A 20,595-nucleotide genomic window follows, 5' to 3' on the forward strand; every position below is an offset into this window, starting at 1 on the left:
AGTGGGGGTATTTAGACACTCACAACCAGTGGGGTAAAAAGAGCAACCAAGAAAGTGGCAGCCTGCACGGCCACAGATGTGCTGGAGGAGCTAGAAGCTCTACCCATGGAGAAACTCCTGGAGAACCTTGCTAAGCCTAACAGGGGACAGGTACTTCTGCCCAACCTGGCAGCCACAAAGTGAACTCATTTAGGTAAAGATAACCACATGCACCTAACCAGCCTGCACCAGCCTGACATTTCTTCCTCCTAAGTAAAAACCAATGGATGGATTGAACTTAGAGTCTCAGCTCAGTTTTCTATTTTGACCACCTACACCCCAAGATACTCTTTTAAAAAGTGTTGTTTTCAGATCCCTTTGAAGTTCATAAAGGGCCTGTTCATTTTCATTCAGATGTTTTATTACATAAATGTTACTGTTTTCTTTTGATTTATGCTCCCACTACACTGCACCTCTACAAACAACAATGCCACGGACTGTCAGCTGCTTTTACATGCTGTGAACATGAGTAGGTTTGATCAGTTTCAATTACCAAAGAAAAGACAAACTGAGCAAAAAGAAGGAAAAAAAGACCAACTTCTTCCCAACTGACAAGAAAAATACTCGTCATGTTTTCATAATAAAGGATCAGGCTCCCCATTTATGAGCTTGGACCAATAATGTATGTTACACTGATGCTACTGTAGAGACAGGGTCAACATCTCTATTTAAATATAATTAATATGAATGTGGCAGGATGAATGTTATCCTTCGGTCCAACCCACTTTCAGCCTGGCCCATTAGGGGGCGCTGGTATAAATAGTGGCCATTTGAGTGTCTCTGCATTGCTTGCCTGTGATCTCCTTTTTGGTCACCTGACTTCCCCTCGGTGTGGTAGAGATCATTTGTGGGTTACTCCTTTGAAGTCTCCATCGTGGCTGGTCGTAGCTATAGAAGCCTCCTCTGAGCTATTCTGCTTACGTTCTGTGACCCGGCTTACTTGGTACGTAATCAACTTTTGTTATGCTCTCTGCCTTCTATTGTTCTTTTATAGTAATTATTTATTATGTTTCGCAGGAAGTGTGGGCCGTAGTTTTGCGCCAAGCTACGCGAACTGAAGTGCTGCTGTTTTGCCTTGCTGTGCTTTTACCGTCTGTTCCCGTTGTGAGATTTCTTTCCCTGCTGCTGTCAGCTTTTACAGTGGACGTCGGCGTGGACAACGGCCATATGCATGCCGGTTATCGGAGTCAGCTGGCGTGCATATTGATTGACTGTTAACTTGTTGTCGTGTGACGGCAAGTTGGAGCAGTACGGCGATTCCGTTTGCTCCAGATTTTAGAGTTTTATCCAGATTGTATGTTTTATTGCTTTTGATTTGTAGTTTGGATTTTCTGTTACACCACTGGTGGGAGGCCCTTTTTTTAGCTGTAGATCACCAGTGTGGTCCTGCAGTTGGGTTATCCCCCGGTGCTACACATTAGTTTGTTGTAATATATTAAAATTTTCTTTGTTTCTTTTATTCAGATGCGGAGTGCCGACGTGGAGGAGACTAGGGTGCCTTGGTGGTGGGATCCCTTGAGTGTACACACCTGCCTTGTTTAGTTTATTAGTGTGATAGTGTGTTGCACCTGTGTGTTGGTGTGTTTTCTTTCTTTAGTTGTGTGTGGCATCCCTGCCCCTCCACTGGTAAGCCTCAGCTCTGAATACTTTTTTTAAGCATATTTGTACTTGAATATTTATGATTGTGCTTTTATATGGTGTTTTAAATAATTATTAATAAATTATTTTGTTGATCATTGAACCTCGTCTCTGGATTGAGTATAGCGAACCTAAGTGCCTTTCTGGTGATTTAGTGTTACTTTCAGTATTCTCTGGGTGAAATTCCCAGGGTGGCGTTGTCTTTTTAAAACTGCAAAGAGTATTTACTTTATATCCCAACCTCATCTCGCCACATACAAAACACAATAAAAGTTATACATGAATTATTCATTATTTTTACTATTGATAAAATTCATGTATACTAATCAAAGTTATACATGAGTAACGACATTATTAATAATGATTAATAATAATAATTCTAATGCCAACATGATGACTGTTCATAGCTCCTGCTTTGAAATACTGAACTTAAACATTGACCTGATGAAAGATCACAATTCACAGTGGCCCACTGTCAGAATCATTCTGAATATAAACTCATCGAGTTAATCTGAACCTTTCTCAAATGTGCTGTGAATAAATGCTGCTGCAAGCCACTGTGGGAAAGCTGTGTTATTATCATGGAAACATCTGTGACACATTCACAGAGGACGAGGACACAAAGGGACGACACGCAGAGGCTGTGTTAAAGTCAAAAATCCAAATCTTTAGTCCTAAACAGGCAGTGGTTACAAACAGGAAGACGAGCAGTCCATTAAACAGTCTACAGGGTCAAACATACAGAGAATTCAAACAGCTATTAAAAACAAATAACTGGACACTGAAAAACTTCAGTGATGTGTGAGGCACCAAAGGGAAGCAGCTGAGTATATTCAATGAATTCTCTTCAAATACAAAGACAGAAACTCCTACAGGCAGCATGCAAACTGAGCAGGATACACAAAGATCAGAGATTACAAAAGAAATCAGAAAAGGATTTCAAACTTACTGAGAGCAAGGCCTCTGTTACAAATCTGTCTAATAGAAAAACATGCTGTACAGATACAATACGCTCAGTGTTCATGGTCATTTAAAAACTGGCTCTACCTGAACCACTTCAATATTTTATGAAGTCACTGAGTCGACCATTTCTACAGTTTGTTTCCTTCATTGCAGTTAGAGTGCGGCTGGTAAGGATGAAAACACACACAGAGCGTAAATTGTCTTTGTTAGTAACAAACGTCATCAAAGAAAAGACAAAACACACAAACACTCTCATGATATTCATGAATCATTAGAAAGCATCCAAACATTCTGCTCGTGGACTTTTACAGTCTTATTTGCACTCGCTCATCTTCATAATCATCCTGATCAATACATGACAGGGGAGGCTTTGAGGTAGGCGGGGCTCTCTGCTGATGTCAGCATGAAAGGCAGGACCAGCGTCTGCCACATGTTGGTGAAACATCACAGTACACTGGCGTGGTTTCCTTTCCAGATGTTGGACGTTTGACACTTCAACGTTGAGGCCAACAAGAAGACACAGTTTTGGGTCGGGTTGCTGCAGGGTTTCTAACTGAGCAAAAGCAGAAGCACACAGACCAACAGGGATCAGATGCTGAGTGTTAGAGGAACATCTGTGCTGATCACTGAATGCTGCTGTGGTCTCTTGTTGAAGTTGGCTGGTGGGACAGTCTAATAGTGATATCCTGCCCATCGGAGGAACACTTTTAAAAACACATGCAATACTTTGTTTGTATTACAGTCACAGTTTATGTTATTTTTGTCCTTTAAAAGTGTTGCTGTACTATAAAGTCCTATAATTTGAGGCTAAAACGGCTCAGAGAGTCTCTCTCTCAGAGGATCTCCTTTGAAAGTGGAGACGGCTTTATCCGCTGATCCACGTCACTTTACCTGGATGTTTTCTTTGAAGCTGGATGAAGACTCCTCTCCCTCACTCCTGCTGCAGCTGTGTGGTCCAGTTGGCCTCTGAGGTCACAGTCAACATCTGTAGCAGAAGAGGGGAAATAAAAGTCCAGGTTACCAAAACTGGGAGCTTTTCCAAAATAGAGCGTAACTGGACTTTTTCAGCCTTACAGGCAGATAGTCGTCTGAAGCTGCAGCTTTTTCTTTTTAGCTTTTTCCAATCTCTGCTCTCGGCTTTCTTTGAGAACATGTCTGCTTTCTTGGCATGGGTCTGTCTGCTGTTGGTGAAGAGACTAAATCCACATACTCGCTACTAAGATCTCCTCAAGTAGTCTCAACCAGATTACAGTTTAAGAGTAAATGTCTCCTGAGAGTTTCACCTTGGGGAGATGCTGTCTTGCTAACATGCAATCATGAGCATTAATCTATGAGGTGAAAAAGTCATTTTAAAAGCTCCAGCCACAAGTTTTATTTCATCTGTGTTTTGGTCAGAGTCCCATCAGACCTCCAGAATGGTGTCAGAGTGTTTTCTATCCACGTGATGAGCACAGGCCTCAGGTCCAGACCTCCACGGGCACCATAGCCTCTTTGGAGCTAATAGGTGCAAGAAGGTTTTGTTGGGATAGGAACTGAAGAGGAAACTGACGAGGAAGGCAAGGATCTTCTTCAGCTCCTCCGAGCCGGGACCTCTTTGTGTAGGCCAGCATTGGCCAGGTAGCCCTCCAGCATCGCTGGATGGCCGACAGTGGAAAACCTAGAGGAGTAGGAGAGAAACAGCAGCTTGGAGCATGTCTTTATACTGTTTAGTTTTTAGAGCCACAGACTTTCTTTTAATGTCATTGTTCAGGATCTATGACTGATTATGTATTTATTGTATTCCTCCATGACTGTGTGACAGCAAGTGGAAAAAACCAGCTTGACCTTTGTTGATATGCTTGTAATTTTAATATTGATTAAATGGCCCATGAAATAATAGAAAGCTCATATATGAAAATGTATTTTAAGAAGTAAAATGTTAATCTGAGTACAAAGGAGTACACTCACCTTCTGGTAGATGGAGGTGTAGCGAGCGCTGGTGAACATCCAGGCCTCCTCGTAGAACTGATCACTGATTGGATCCAAAACATCGATGGAGGATCTGTGTAAGCGCTGAGGATCGTCCTGATGGACAGAACAGAAGGAGAGTGAGACAAGTGAAGATATACTAAATAACACGGTGACATGAACTGAGCCACACACAGTTTGATTCACAGGTGATTGACACATTATTTGACCACGAGCAATCTTTTCTGGTTTGACGCCGTCTTTGTAGCCAGAAACCAGCTCTCTCCTCGGCTTCCTCCACTACACGCTTCCCCCACGCCAGTCTCCTCCGTCACTATAAAGGGGAGAGTCATGAGCTCCATCACCCTCACCTGTGCCGTCCAACGTCCCGCCACCAGCCTCCACTGCAGCAGGCCAGAGACCACACCCCTGCCGCAATAAGTAAAAGTATATCCTTGCTGTACCCTTAATGCTAAATGTGCTAAATTAACCGCTGCCTTTGCCCCTTTGGGATTATTCTTATGTCACTGGGATGTTGACCTTTGACCTTCACATTAGAGAGATGGGCAGACATAATTAGTGTATGAATTTTAAAGTAACAGGTAATAAAGAGAGTGCAGCAAATGTAATCAGGTTTATTACTCTGTATCACACATGAGTGCCCGAGGGAGGCGGGGCTGACTGGGGAGACACAGGAAACAGAGAGACAGGGCTGACTCGACATGAAACGATGAAACGTGGGACACGGGAACAGAAACTAAACACAGGCTGAAATGAACACTGAGGGAGGGAGAACTAAGATTACTGAGAGCCTGATAAATAAGAAGAACAAAAACCAAGAAAAACAAGAGTCAAAGAAAACCAAAAACACAAAGCATTGGGCCAGGACCCACTGCTGTGACATTTATATGTGATAAAAACATTAAAAACTGCTCAGATGTTGAAATCTTTCTACGTATACTTTAGGTTCAGCTCTCCAGCCTGGCATTTGGTTAAGCATGATTCAAACATTTGATTTTGTTTAACTGGTTTTAATTATAGTTACTTTTTGTGAACATTTGTTGCAGCATTTAAAAATACATCATTTATTTTCAAACTTTTATTTGATTTAGAGCATCATATTTGACCAACGTAAATGTTTTAATTTCATATAAAATAACTGAAACAGTGAACTAAATATCTGAAATCTTTCCTTCCTTAAAAGTTATAATCCTACTTAAGTTATAGTGCAAACGCTTAAGCAACAAATATACTTGATGCTAATTAATTAATATTTCCCTTTGATGTTGCAACTATGCGGTCACTTCTGTCTTTAAACAAAATAATATTTTCCAGTTACAGAAATCATAAAGTCCAAACTACACTGAAAAAAATATGTTGTTGGATTTACTTAATTCAATGGTGGACATTTGTTGCACACAGATGTTTTGCTTTGGCAGCAACTTAAACAATTGAGTTAACTTAACACAATTTATTCAAGTTCAATAAGCCTGTGCAATTTGTGTTGATAAAATGTGACTTAAACATGTTTTGATGAAGTAATTTGAGCTCTTGGAATATTTTAATCCTTCACAATTTTCTCACTTTATCCCAACACCATTCAATAACTTTTACCCAATACTACTTGGTCACTTAAATACTACATGTTATCTTCAAATTACATTTTGCTATTATATTCTAGTATCAAATACACAATTTTCAAATGGAGGCCTTATAACAGATTATATTGTTCTCTTCCAAGATGGTTGCTGGCATCCACCAGTAACCTTTCAAAACAAAATGTCTAATTTCACTGCATTGACAGTAGGTAAAGAATTAAACTGACATTACTCCTCCACTGAATCTACATAAATCAACAGTTAAATAATGTCAGTTCTTCCGTGTTCTCTGGAATCAATCACAGCAAAGAAATTAGACTGTTTCTTTTGAAAAATGTTGGGAAAGAACAAATCAAGATCAAAAATCAAGATTCAGTTAAACAACAATTATAACTAAACAATTTGAGATAATGTTAGTTTCCATTAACATTAAATTAGGTTACTGAATTGGCAAACACCTTCCTATTAACATTACCCATTTTACCCCAATAACTAAAGAAATTAGCACTTGCAGGTCAAAACCTTTATTCAAGAGATGCAAAAATAACATTGATACAGTGACTGTCAAAAATTACAGCACTGATCATACTGTGACATGTTGGTTCAAAACAGCACACTTAGAAATATTCAACATTCTTTACTTCAACTGAATGAAACTGAAAACACCATTTCACACGACCCATATGGGATATTTAGACTGTATAACTGTTCACGCTACATCTCTTCACTAGTAAAAGAAAGAAAAAATACAAAGAGAAATTTAAAAATGCTGCCAAAATGCTGCACAGAGCAAAAGGAAAAACAAACAACAAAAAAATGGCCCTGACCTCATGGCAGTTGCAGTGTATATAAAAATGAACCCTGCGATCTGTTCCTGGAATTGAGCTTCAAAAATGCAGCAGAACAAGTGTGAGATTTAAATGTCTTCTCACCTAGAGCTGATCACCTTGCATGCATAACAGTGAGCTTTCCTTGCAGGAGCAGTTTTGTCTTAGTTGTGAGCTTTTCTTGTACCGGACTCTGTGCCCCAATTTTAGTGTCAGACCACACCTTCAGAGTATTCCATCAGAACCAACCACGACGCAAGAGGAACACTGATGACGTGCAACCCCATGACCCAATCTGGGGCAGTGATGTACCAGCGGAGTTCAAGTTGTGGACCACCGGACAGAAGGTCCTGCACTCACTGTTCCCATGGGTCGGAACTGGAAGAAACACGTTAAGAATTGAGACTCTTGACTACCGATTTGGACTTTTCCTGAACAGCTCAACAAAGATAAATAAGGCTCAGAATGAGGAAATCGACGCGATCAGAATAGTGGTCATGCAACACAGGGTCGCCCTGGACATGATTCTCGCTGAGAGAGGGGGCCTCTGTGTCTTATTCAACACCACTTGTTGCACCTATATCCCGGACAACGTGCACTCCTTGACCATGACCACCGCCCTAGACAAGTTGCGACAACTGAATAATAATAAAAGGACTCGTACTGATAGGACTTCTGCTTCTATTATTGTGCTTGTTTTCTACATGTATCCTACCATGCATAAGATCCATGATTGACAAAATGGTACAGGCCACAGTAATTACCTATGTTGGACTGCCACTAGAAGATGAACCGGATGAAGAAGATTTAGTATAGAAACACACACACACATACTGAATGATGCTACAATTGAGAATGTTATAAGCAAGTGATTGTTGGCTGATAATAAAGTATGATTAAGTGAAAAATATTAACATCAGGAGGGGATGTTAAAGAAGAAACGCTTTTATGAGTTTTATGTTGCATTAAAGTACATGTTCATATTTTACTCTTAATAGGAAAAGAACAAAATGTACTACTCGCTCTGTTTATAGAAAGAGGAAGTTCACCCTATGACATTTATACGAACTTAGACACACACACACACATATATGCAAAATTAGAGGAAACTGCTATGCTTGTTTCACCCTGCTATAAATAATAAACGACTACTGCAGCTCGGTGTGAGTCCTCTCTGAGCCCTCACCCGTGCAGCACGTTAACCGTCTCCAAGTGTCTCAGTGTTGTTTATTCACCTGTTTGATAACTGTAAATCTCTGACAACAGTTTATTTGTACCATCTTCACGTGAACACATTCAAGAACATCACAGATGAAGAAACATTAAAAACTTCCACACTACATGAAGCAAGAAAAATAGTTTTTCTTTCAGGTGGTTTCAGAAAAACAGAAACATCAAACATCTCCAAGACTCTCTTTGAAAGAACTAAAAACCTTTGTTCTCATGGTCCAATCATGAGTGAACTCCCCGATGAAGCCTTGTGTGCTAAAACATGTCAGAGTTTTAAAGGTTAAACATGAGTTTCCAAAACGTTTTGCTGGAGAACAATGAACTATTTGACTGAGTTTCAATCATTTACAGGCGAGCAAAACCAGGACAGAGAAAAAAGGACAAAACTGACTCAGTAAAACAACAGAAAAGAAGATCCCATGTAGATCTGTATTATGTAGAAGTTCAGCCCAGCAACCAGTTCAGTTCAACACAAGTTTAAATGATTCTATCTGAACTCTGTGGAGCCTGATCTCAAGCTTTTTGAGTCTGACACAGAAACCAGAGGATCTTTCTGTGTCTTCAGATTCACTGTGATCCAGTGATGGGAGTGATTTCAGCCCTGAGTGATCGCGCTGATGTTTGCACAGAGCAGACAATGAGGTGAATGTTTGGGCACATTGGTAACAGTGAAACAGTTTATTAGTAACGTGGGATCGTTTGTGTGCAGAGTATGAACTGAGATTCCTGAAGCTCTTGTCACACTGGTCACAGCTGTAGTTTCCTTCCATGTGTGTACGTTCATGAATGTTACGATTACCTGACTGTGAGAAGCTTCTCTCACAGTGTCTGCACTTGTAGAGTCTCTTTCTGGTGTGGATCTGTTGGTGTTGTCTCAGGTCATGTGGAGATTTAAAAGTCTTCTCACACAGGTCACATCGATAAGGTCTCTCCTCAGTGTGGGTAAACGTGTGTCGTTGTAACTGTGCGTCTGTTGTAAACTCTTTGCCACACTGTTCACAGCAGTACACATCATGTCTGGTGTGAATGCGTAGGTGTGTATTTCGGCTCCCTCTCTGGCTGAAAGTTTTTCCACAGATGTCACAGCTGTATGCCTTAATTCCAGAGTGGGTAACTAGATGCCTCTGTAAGTGGCTACTTTGAGTAAAAGCTCTGCCACACTGATCACAGCTGTACGCTTTAACTCCACTGTGGATGAGTTGGTGTTGTTTTAGGTAACCCTTCCAGGAAAAAGACTTTCCACACAAGTCACAGCTGAACGGTCTCTCTCCAGTGTGGATGACCTGATGCTGTTTTAGTTTATCCCTCACAGTAAAACCCTTCCCACACTCGTCACAGCTGTATGCCTTAATTCCAGAGTGGGTAACTAGATGCTTCTGTAAGTGGCTACTGCGAGTAAAAGCTCTGCCACACTGATCACAGCTGTACGCTTTAACTCCAGAGTGGGTAACTAGATGACTCTGTAAGTGGCTACTGCGAGTAAAAGCTCTGCCACACTGATCACAGCTGTACGCTTTAACTCCACTGTGGATGAGTTGGTGTTTTTTTAGGGAACCCTTCAAGGAAAAAGACTTTCCACACAAGTCACAGCTGAACGGTCTCTCTCCAGTGTGGATGACCTGATGCTGTTTTAGTGATGCCTTCAGAGTAAACTCCATCCCACACTCGTCACAGCTGTATGCCTTAATTCCAGAGTGGGTAACTAGATGACTCTGTAAGCTGCTACTACGAGTAAAAGCTCTGCCACACTGATCACAGCTGTATGCTTTAACTCCACTGTGGATGAGTTGGTGTTGTTTTAGGGAAACCTTCCTGGAAAAAGAATTTCCACACAAGTCACAGCTGAACGGTCTCTCTCCAGTGTGGATGACCTGATGCTGTTTTAGTTTAGCCTTCTCAGTAAAACCCTTCCCACACTCGTCACAGCTGTATGCCTTAATTCCAGAGTGGGTAACTAGATGACTCTGTAAGTTGCTACTGTGAGTAAAAGCTCTGCCACACTGATCACAGCTGTACGCTTTAACTCCACTGTGGATGAGTTGGTGTGTTTTTAGGGAACCCTTCCAGGAAAAAGACTTTCCACACAAGTCACAGCTGAACGGTCTCTCTCCAGTGTGGATGACCTGATGCTGTTTTAGTGAAGCCTTCTCAGTAAAACCCTTCCCACACTCGTCACAGGTGTGTTTTTTCTCTCCCTTTCTTCTGTGAGGTTTGTCGGCCTCCTGAGAGCGCTGACTTCTGGCTCCATGTTGGTCCTGCAGTGACAGAGATACAAACAGAGGCAGTGAGTGAAATGCAGTCGTGGAACAAACTCCATTAACACTAGTTTTAAACCTGAAGGTGGAGCGTGGCACCAAACACCTTAAAGGTCTCTTATCCCCACCTGCTGGTAGTTCTAACACATTACATCCAACCTGCTGTTAAAGATAATTCATGACTGTTCAAACACTAAAATCATGCACACACACACTATTTTATAATTTAGATTATTTTGTTGTTTCCTATTACATATTTCTATAATTTGTATAGATTTATACAGAATTATTCAGTGATAATAAATCCTATGTTTGTTTATTCTAAAGGAACCCCGTTAGCGTCCACAACAGATGTTGCTCGTCTTCCGTCAAATACTCACATAAAATATTACACAATAAAGTGGATTCAAGATATCCACATAATTTCACTCTTACATCCACAGTGAGGTTTCACAATTGTTCAAATATAAGCAATCAATAATAATAATAATAATATCAATAACATTGAGGCACATTACACAAATTTCAAAAACAAATCATGTCTTACAATATTTACAAGAACTAAAAGCTCTGTAAATCGGCTTTTAAGTGTTCATTGAAGTTTTGAATAATTCTCTAATTTTTTAAGGCAACTTATTCCACTTAAAAGTTGCTCTAAATGTAACAGTTTTACAAAACGTTACTTTTAACTCGAGCATTTACTAAATTGCAGCTTGTTGAAAACTGTGTAATATGATGATGTATTTCATCTGGATACTGCAGCTGAGCAGAATAAATGTGGTGTGTTTAACAGAATTGCTTTCTTTAGAACTACAAGTAAGCCATAGAATATTTTAGCCTGTACAGGAAGCCAAGAACGGTTATTATGCATTTTATCAATATTAGTATAGTATGAACATCTTCACACTAATCTGGACGCCTTATTCTGGACTAACTGAAGTCTGTTAAGATCTGTCTTATTAGCTGCTGACCAAATGATTGAACAATACTCCAGATGAGACATTACTAGTGCATTAATGACATCTTTCATAATGAAGAAGTGATACACAAAGAGCATTTCATAGCCATAGCTATGCCTTGTCGGCAGAGTTATGTGACATTAGTGATGTTTGTACTTTCAGCGTTAACTTGCTTTTAAAGCCTTTAAAATATACGCCGTTCAATAGTCGACCTTAATCTGACAGAGAATGTGATGATTTTGTGGATAATTAAAGTCAGTCATATATCCACAAACACAACAAGCTGAAAGTCAGTGATGCTGCTCGGTTTGCAGTCCTGAACATCACGGCACAAGCAGGATTCACTGCACTGTTAATGTTAGCTGTGTTATATTGCTGCCTCTGTTCGGTGGTGTCGAGCCAAACGCACTTTAACGTGTGTTTGAACGAGCTGACGGTTCACTCGTTAAGCTGAAAGAAAGATGCTTTAATCACAGCAGTCACACATGTGTCCACTGCACCATCTGGAACTCTTCTTGTTTACACTCGTGCCATCACCAGTGTGTGAATGTGTGTGTGAATGGGTGGATGACTGGATATGTAAAGCGCTTTGGGGTCCTTAGGGACTAGTAAAGCGCTATATAAATACAGGCCATTTACCATTTACACTCGTAATAACACAAACACTAAATCCTGCTTCTCTGCTGCTGTTGTGTAGCAGTGTGTACACCTGAGACTGTCACCTGTCTGTCTGTCCTGCACTGTCTCTCTGTTTCTTTCTCTCTGATTGTGGAATAAAAGTATGAACATGTGTTTATAAGTTACACTTGTGTTTGAATCCTGCAGCTTATCACACATTTGATTTCCATGTGTGACGACTGCAAGTGTCCAGAGTGAGGACAGACTGAGGGAGCCACTGCTGCACATCATCTGTGAGGCTTTGCAGCCCTGATGATCCACCAGGACAAACTCAGCAGTGTGTGAGGAAGAGGAGGAGGAAGAGCCAGCAGCACAGAAATGAAGCCCAACAATCATGTTTCACAGTCCTGTGGTCTCAGCCTCAGATACTCATCAAAACACACAGAGCTCATGTAGAAACAAATGAACTAAATATGTTCTCCTTCATTTCTGTCAAACAAAGCTGTATGAAACGTTTCCAGCTGGTAGTATCATGGTTGCTAGGCAACCTGGGCAGCGCGACGGAGGCTAGACGTCCCATTTCACGAGCCTACGAGCCTCGCACTTCGGCCTTAGCGGTCTTTGAGTACGCGGCCCTTGAGGACTTTAAAGCTGCAGAACCTGAATCGGGATACAGCCATGATGATCTCCAGCCTCGTGCTCGCCAACATTCTCACCTGAGTTAAGAAGACGATCACTGAAATGGTCTCAGCAGGTCCTTTGATGACAGCAATGAAATGCAGTGGTAAGGCTTTTTGGGGATTAAGTTCGTTTTCATGGCAAAGAAGGACGATGCAGTTCATCTGATCACTCCTCATAACATTCTGGAGTGCAGGCAAAATGCTATTATAAAAACTTAAGCAGCAACTTCTCCAGGTTCCAATATTTATGCAATTCTCAAACCTTTTGGCCACGACTGTATAACCTCTTCTGAAGTTTAGTGGATATTATACATGGTTATGCTCAGGATGTGTCGGCCAGTTTCCACTGGAAACGCCTTTTGGTTAAACTGTCAGCGAGGAATTTGCATTTGCACTGTTACATTTTTATATAACTTTAATGCACATAAACAACAGCTGCTTGTTTCAGTGAAAATACATTGATGGGTTTTTAATAAAGTTGTGCAGCTGTAAAGTATTTTGTCTGGTGTCAATTCTATCGTCAGCTACATCGTTATGGCAAATGTTCAAATGTATATGGTGATAAATATCTTTGGTCATATGGTCCTGCTCTGTCTGTCACCTTCTGTGTTGAGCTCATTGTTTCCTCTGTAGTGGCTGAGCTGAGTCCAAGTAGCTGAAAATGTTCCTCTGCTGCTCCGTCAGACTCTCCTCCTCCTGCTGATCAGCTGGGACACAAAACAGATCTTTGTTAGGCTCCACACTGCACTGAAGAGTCAAAGTGTCTCATATGTTCATCTGACAAGTAAAAGAACACATTTTTGTTTCCCGAGGTGGGCAACTTGTTGGAAACAAACACAAAAGGTTTGAGCACTGATACCTGCCATTGCTGCCATTGAAAGATGCAACGCCAGCAATGTGGATTGTCAAGACTCAAACCAATCATCAAGCAAAGACAACAGGGATCATTTGTTTCTGTTTATTTAGCATTCACAGCATTTGTAGTTGCCTTCTGTGCAGGGGAAGTCCACGCACACTGTGTGGTACCGCCATCCGCAGAAGGTGCATTCAACCTCTGTAAGAGAAACGAGATTGTCTGAGACTGAAATGATATTAACTAAAGAAGTGGTGATTTGTAAAACTTCACATTTTGATCCGGGACGTACTCTGCATGAAAACAAGCGCTCACTCTTCCTACTCAACAAATGACAAGGGCGGAGCCTTATACCACGTGATACAGAAGCTGTGCCGTGTGATGCTAAAATTAGCAGGGAAAAAACAACGGAGAGCACGTCAGGGATGACGAGAAAGTGACAGGAGAAAATCCGTCCGGGTCAACCACCCAAACATCAATAACGGGAACCTTATACAGCGCTTCCCTATACACGTCAAACTCCCGCAGGCACAAAGACATCACGGAGGCTATCACTTATCACCTGACCAAAGATATGTGTAACGGTCTTTTGCATTTGATGTTTGTTGCATTTGATATTTGTTAAGCTGTATGTCTGGATTTTGTTCCTTTGCGCCCTCTGGTGGTGAACTGTGCAGGGTACAGCTTTGCTGTTTGGGTCTCCACCCAGCAACTTTTCTTTTGCTAGCGCACATGGTGTCTGCATGCTGCAACTCACAGTTAGCTCCACACATGGAGAAAATATTGTTTAAAGAGTGAAAATAATTGACGAAGAAGATGGAAGATAAGGCAATAAGGCCATAAAGCTCTATTTAGCACTTCCTGGATGTCAGCTCACGAGGTTTGTGTATTTTAAATGGTTTATTTTCTGTAATTAAGGATTTTTTTGATTGATTGACACTATGTACAAGAGCGCATTTTGATGTGATGTTTTTGTTTTATTGTTTTGTCCGTGAGCAGTTCTCACGGGTTGCCAAGACCAGAATAAACCCTGTTTTATAACTACATCGTGCGTACGTCAATCCTTGAGGGTGCTACAGTGAGAACTCCGCTCTGCACGGGTAGATGAAGGACGCAGCCCCGCAGGAAATTCAGGTGCCCCGAAAATAAGTGTTGCCTCAGTTAAAGGACTCAATATAATTAACCACAAGAAAGAGAAATAAAAAGGAAAAGGACTGTAAAATTAATTAAGATAAGTTTCCTTTTATAAATAAACAAAGGACTGAAATATTTCTTCTTTTTTCTTTCCTTCTCATTGTTTACATTTCTGCTGTTCAAGTGACTGATATTCATACAGTGTTAAGTTAATGTTGTGATGAGTAACCTGTGCATCGTGCATATGGTGGGCTTCAGCAGTTGCTGTAAGAAACAGTATTACTGGCTTGGAGAAGAGATGTAATGTGAGTTAAGTATACATGTTAAGTGATGTTTAAGGAGTAATAGTAATTACTGTGCTTTAAAGTTGTAACAGTAAATGAAGATTAATATTCATTTGCTCCTCAACTAACAAATCAAATTTAAGCTGCTGCACCTTTACATTAAGGCTAAGTAAGATACACAAAAAACCCAAACCCCTCCAACAATGGCAGAGTTTGAGGCTAATCCAGAAGTCAGTGAAAAGGGTGATGTGGAACAACTTTCTGCAGATGAGCAACTACAAGCAGTTGAAGGCACAGCTGATGATGTTTCTACTACCTCACAAAGAGCACGACAGAGCCAATGAGTCCGTACATTGACGGAAAAGGGCAAAGAACTGTACGGTGAGCACATAAAGAAGGCTGCACATCGTTTCAGTGTGCGCTATGAGAAGTGGAAGGTTGTCATTAAGAATGCCAAAGGAGCTATAGATGGTCAATGCTCAAAGGATCTGCTACAAGAACATGTTTCCAAGGTTTTGAGTGCTTCTAAGGATGTGAATGCAGCCTATGATGACTTGAGACGTATTGAATCTCCAGATAGTGACACAAGACGAAGGATGGATACGTGTGAAGCCATAACAAAGACAATTATCGAATCTGTAAGAAAGTGTCCAAGCCCAAGTAATGCGGAGGTTCAAAGAGATGAAGAACTTTGGAAGGACACTGAGTCTTCATCTAAATACGTAGCCTCAGATGTGAAAAGTCAAAGGGATGAAAAATGGAAGGAGACTGAGTCTATGCCTAAGTTAGAAGCCTCAGACAGGATGAGTGTTAAGTCACACCACACTAAGCTCTCTTCTCATTCGAGGGTTTCCTCTAGACACTCCAGCCGGCTCTCGGCTAAAAGACAAGATGCAGCTGCTGAAGTTGCAGCAAATGAGGCTGCTCTCCAAGTTCTGCTTGAACAAGAAATCCATATGAAGGAAATTGAAAGGCAAGAAGCAGAAATAGCACAAAGACAAAAGGCTCTAGAAGCTAAGCGCAGAGAAGTAGAGCGACTTGAGACTGTAAAAAAGCTGAATGCAGCAAAGGCTCGACAGCGAGTGTATGAACAAAGTGAATGTTCAGATGAAGAAATATACAACCTACTTCACCACAGATCTGATAAAAATGAAGTCAAGTCTGAAAACAATGACCAGCATATGAAACGGTGTTCCTCGCCACGAAATGTGACACCGCACCAAGAGGTGAACACAGAAGATCTGGTCAAAGCATTTGCAGTGTCTCTTAATGCAAGTCGTCTTCCGGTACCAGAGCCAACAATATTCAGTGGCGACCCTATCAGATATAATGATTGGAAAATTTCCTTTCAGACTCTGATTGACAGGAAAAATATACCAACTGAAGAGAAGACTTATTATCTGAGGAAATATGTAAGTGGACCTGCAAGGAAGGCAATAGAAGGCTACTTCCCGCTTGGCACAGAGTCTGCATACTATGCAGCATGGACAGTTCTCGTAGAGAGGTATGGAAATCCCTTCCTCGTAGCAAAGGCCTTCGGAGACAAACTTGACGCATGGCCTAAGATAAGCTCTAAAGGCAGTATGGAACTTCAAGCATTTGCTGACTTCCTTTGCTGCTGTAAGACAGCCATGTCGCAAATGAAGGGGCTTGAAGTGCTCAATGACTGCAATGAAAACCAAAAAATGCTCGCAAAACTTCCAGATTGGCTTACTTCAAGGTGGAACAGAAAGGTTACAGAAGTGCAAGAAGAGACTCACACCTTTCCAAGCTTCAGCCAATTCGTAGATTTCATCTCACGGGAAGCCAAAATTGCCTGTAATCCCATAACATCTCTCTTTGCTCTGAAGCCAAGTGAAACTGAAGGGGCAAAAACAACAAGGAACAGAGGCAATGGAGCAAAGGTGCTAGCAACTAACTCAAATGAAAGGACTGTTAGTGCTAGTTGTGTGTACTGTGAAAGGTCGAGTCACAGCCTACTTAAGTGTAGAAGGTTCATAAATGAGAGCATTGTTGAGAGACTAAAGTTTGTTCAAGACAAGAAGTTATGTTTTGGCTGTCTGAACTCTGGTCATCGCTCCAAGGATTGCGAAGGGAGAGAAACCTGTGACACATGTAATAAAAGACATCCAACATGTCTTCATGACAATCGCACGAAGGAAGACAGAACAAGGAGAAATCCACACAAGAACAGTGACAGGACAAGACAAACGGACGCAGATGTCTCACAAGACAACAGTGTCACACCAACAACAAGTGAAGCGACTTCTAACAGAGTCACACAGAATGTTGACGACACTCACACATCTTCCATTATTCCAGTATGGGTGTCAACCAAAGGTGAGCCAGCGCATGAAATTCTTGTGTACGCGCTCCTTGATACACAGAGCGATACGACCTTTATTCTTGAAGAAACGGCACAAGCTCTGCATATCAAAGGTGAATCGACTCAGCTAAAGCTCACTACTATGTCTTCAAGAAACACAGTTGTGTCCTGTCGCAAGTTCTCAGGTCTACAAGTCAGAGGGTTCTACTCAAATAAGACCATTTCCCTACCAGTGACGTATGCCAGAGACTTTATTCCCGCAAACCGAGATCACATTCCATCGCCTGCAACAGCTAAGGCATGGTCTCATCTTGACTGCATTGCAAGTGAGATCGCTCCACTACAAAGCTGTGATGTTGGTCTGCTGATTGGGTACAACTGCCCCCAAGCACTTGTTCCTTGTGAGGTTGTGTCTGGAAAGGAAAATCAGCCGTTTGTGCAAAGAACTGATCTGGGATGGAGTATTGTGGGTTATGGCAATCCATGTCTCGATTATGGAGACGCCTTCGGAATAAGTCACCAAGTCATTGTGAAGGAAGTGGTGCCTGACATTAATCCCTCTTTAAATCTCACCAACAAGGTTCACTATGTCTACAGAACTCAAATAAAGGAAATGATCTCTCCCACAGAGGTCCTAAAGATGTTGAAGTCTGACTTTGTTGAGAAAGCACCAGAAGACACAAAGGTCTCTCAAGAAGATCTCAAATTTTTAACAAAGATGAAGGCCGGCATTAGGCACAAGGAGGATGGTCATTTTGAAATGCCACTCCCATTTAAGAGTGAAAGGCCGAACCTGCCAAACAACAAGGTATGTGCTATTCATCACCTCAAATGTTTAGAAAAAAGGCTCAAGAGTAACAAGCAGTACTACATGGACTATAAGAAATTCATGAATGACATCTTAGCCCATGGAGATGCTGAAAAGGTCACAGAGCAAGACATTGACAAGACACAAGTTTGGTACATCCCACATCATGGTGTGTATCATCCACAAAAACCCGGAAAGATTCGTGTCGTCTTTGATGCCTCTGCCAAGTTCCAAGGCGCTTCCTTAAATGACCATCTCCTCACTGGTCCAGAGCTAACAAACACCTTGCTCGGAGTCTTGTGTCGCTTCCGAAGAGGCCCAGTGGCTTTCATGTGTGACATCGAACGCATGTTCCACCAATTCCATGTGCATGCTTGTGACCAAGATTACCTACGGTTCTTGTGGTGGGAGAACGGTGACCTTGAAACTCCATTCACTGTCTACAGGATGAAGGTACACCTATTTGGAGCAGCATCTTCTCCAGGTTGTGCCAACTATGGCCTCAAGCATCTTGCAGCTGAAGGGGAAGGAAGTTTTAATGAAGAAACCATCAAGTTCATCAAAACCAACTTCTATGTTGATGACGGACTAGCAAGTGTTGACACTGAAGATCAGGCAATACAGCTGGTTAATGAAGCACGCAAACTCTGCAGCATGGGCAAACTTCGGTTGCACAAGTTCATCTCAAACAGCACCAAAGTTCTAGCTTCGCTTCCGAAAGAAGAATGCGCTGCAGCTCCCAAAGAGCTAGATATGGCACTCGGTGAAGTACACATGGAAAGAGCACTTGGCGTACAATGGTGTGTGGCATCAGATCAATTTCAGTTCAGAGTAGTTGTTAAGGACAAACCACTCACCAGAAGAGGAGTATTGGCCACAGTCGCCTCTGTGTTCGATCCACTTGGGTTTGTGTCACCTTTCATTCTGCTGGGAAAGCAGATTTTGCAACAAATGTGTCGAGATAAACTCAGCCAGGATGATAACTTACCTGACAGACTTCGACCTCAGTATTGGTTGCGTGACCTGGGAAACCTTGCAGACGTAAAGGTTCACAGATGCTACATTCCTTCGACCTTCAAGGCACAGCACTACGAACTTCATCATTTTTCTGATGCAAGTGCATCTGGATATGGAATGTGCACTTACCTCAGAGCAGTAAGCACAACTGGTGAAGTCCACTGCTCATTGGTGATGGGAAGATCAAGAGTTCCACCAACCAAAGTCACAACTATACCTCGGCTTGAGTTGTCGGCGGCCGTTGTTGCTGTGCGCACTGGTGACATGCTGAAAAAGGAATTGGAAATGGAAATTTCAGAAGAAAGGTATTGGACTGACTCGAAGGTGGTACTCGGATATGTCAGCAATGAAGCCAGAAGATTTCATGTGTTTGTTGCAAACCGAGTGGAACGCATCAAACAAAGCACAGATTCAACCCAATGGAGGTATGTAACTTCCGAAGATAATCCGGCAGACCACGCCTCAAGAGGTCTCACAGCAGAACAACTTGTAGCATCAAACTGGTTCAAAGGCCCAGACCTCCTTTGGCAGAAGATCATACCCAGTGGGGAAATTAAGGTGGGAGAGTTATCAACCAGTGACCCGGAGGTTAAGAAGGTTCAAGTCCACAAGATACAAGGGGAGGAACAAAGGTCACTGTTAGATCGCTTACACAAGTTTTCCGACTGGTCGAGGATGATTAAGGCAGTTGCTAGACTCAAGCGCTATGTGAAAGAAGCAAAGGATCACAAGAGTAGATCACACGACATCAGTAGTGTAACAAGAGAGAAAGGAAGCAGAGTTAACAATCATAAAGATGGTTCAAGAAACAGCCTTTGCTCAAACTTCGAGCTAACGGATTCTGGATTCTTGGATGCAGCAAGATCGTGTCATCTTACATCTATAAATGTGTAAAATGCAGAAGGTTCAGAAGGCGCACAGAGCAGCAGAAGATGGCAGACCTCCCAGAGGATCGGATGGAGACCACACCGCCATTCACCTACTGTGGGATGGACTGCTTTGGTCCTTTTTATGTCAAAGAAGGCCGCAAGGAGCTAAAGCGTTATGGCTTGCTAATCACTTGCATGTGCTCCAGAGCAGTGCATCTTGAAATGCTTGACGATCTCTCTACAGATTCCCTCATCAACTCATTACGTGCATTCATGGCCATCAGAGGTACAGTTCGTCAGATAAGATGTGATCAAGGCACGAATTTTGTCGGCACTAGAAATGAGTTTATTGGAGCATTTAAGGAAATGGATCAAGCCAAGCTAGGGAAACTGGACTGTGAGTTTCTCATGTACACCCCAGCATCTAGTCATATGGGTTGTGTCTGGGAAAGACAAATTCGCACCATAAGAAGTGTTCTCATGTCCATTCTGGAACAATCAGCCAAACAACTCGACAGCTCCTCTCTGAGGACATTCCTGTATGAAGTCA

General features: G+C 41.9%; 1 pseudogene; it reads left to right on the forward strand.

Annotated features, from left to right (window-relative positions):
- The first annotated feature begins 15,228 nt into the window (after positions 1–15,228).
- On the forward strand, positions 15,229–16,355 carry LOC146679622 (uncharacterized; annotated as a pseudogene).
- Positions 16,356–20,595: the final 4,240 nt, after the last annotated feature.

Source organism: Copadichromis virginalis, unplaced genomic scaffold (genome assembly GCF_057382275.1).
Source record: "Copadichromis virginalis isolate Kocher_CV1m ecotype Utaka unplaced genomic scaffold, C_Virginalis_male_GT1.1 unmapped_scaffold_1, whole genome shotgun sequence".
NCBI classification, from domain to species: Eukaryota; Metazoa; Chordata; class Actinopteri; order Cichliformes; family Cichlidae; genus Copadichromis; species Copadichromis virginalis.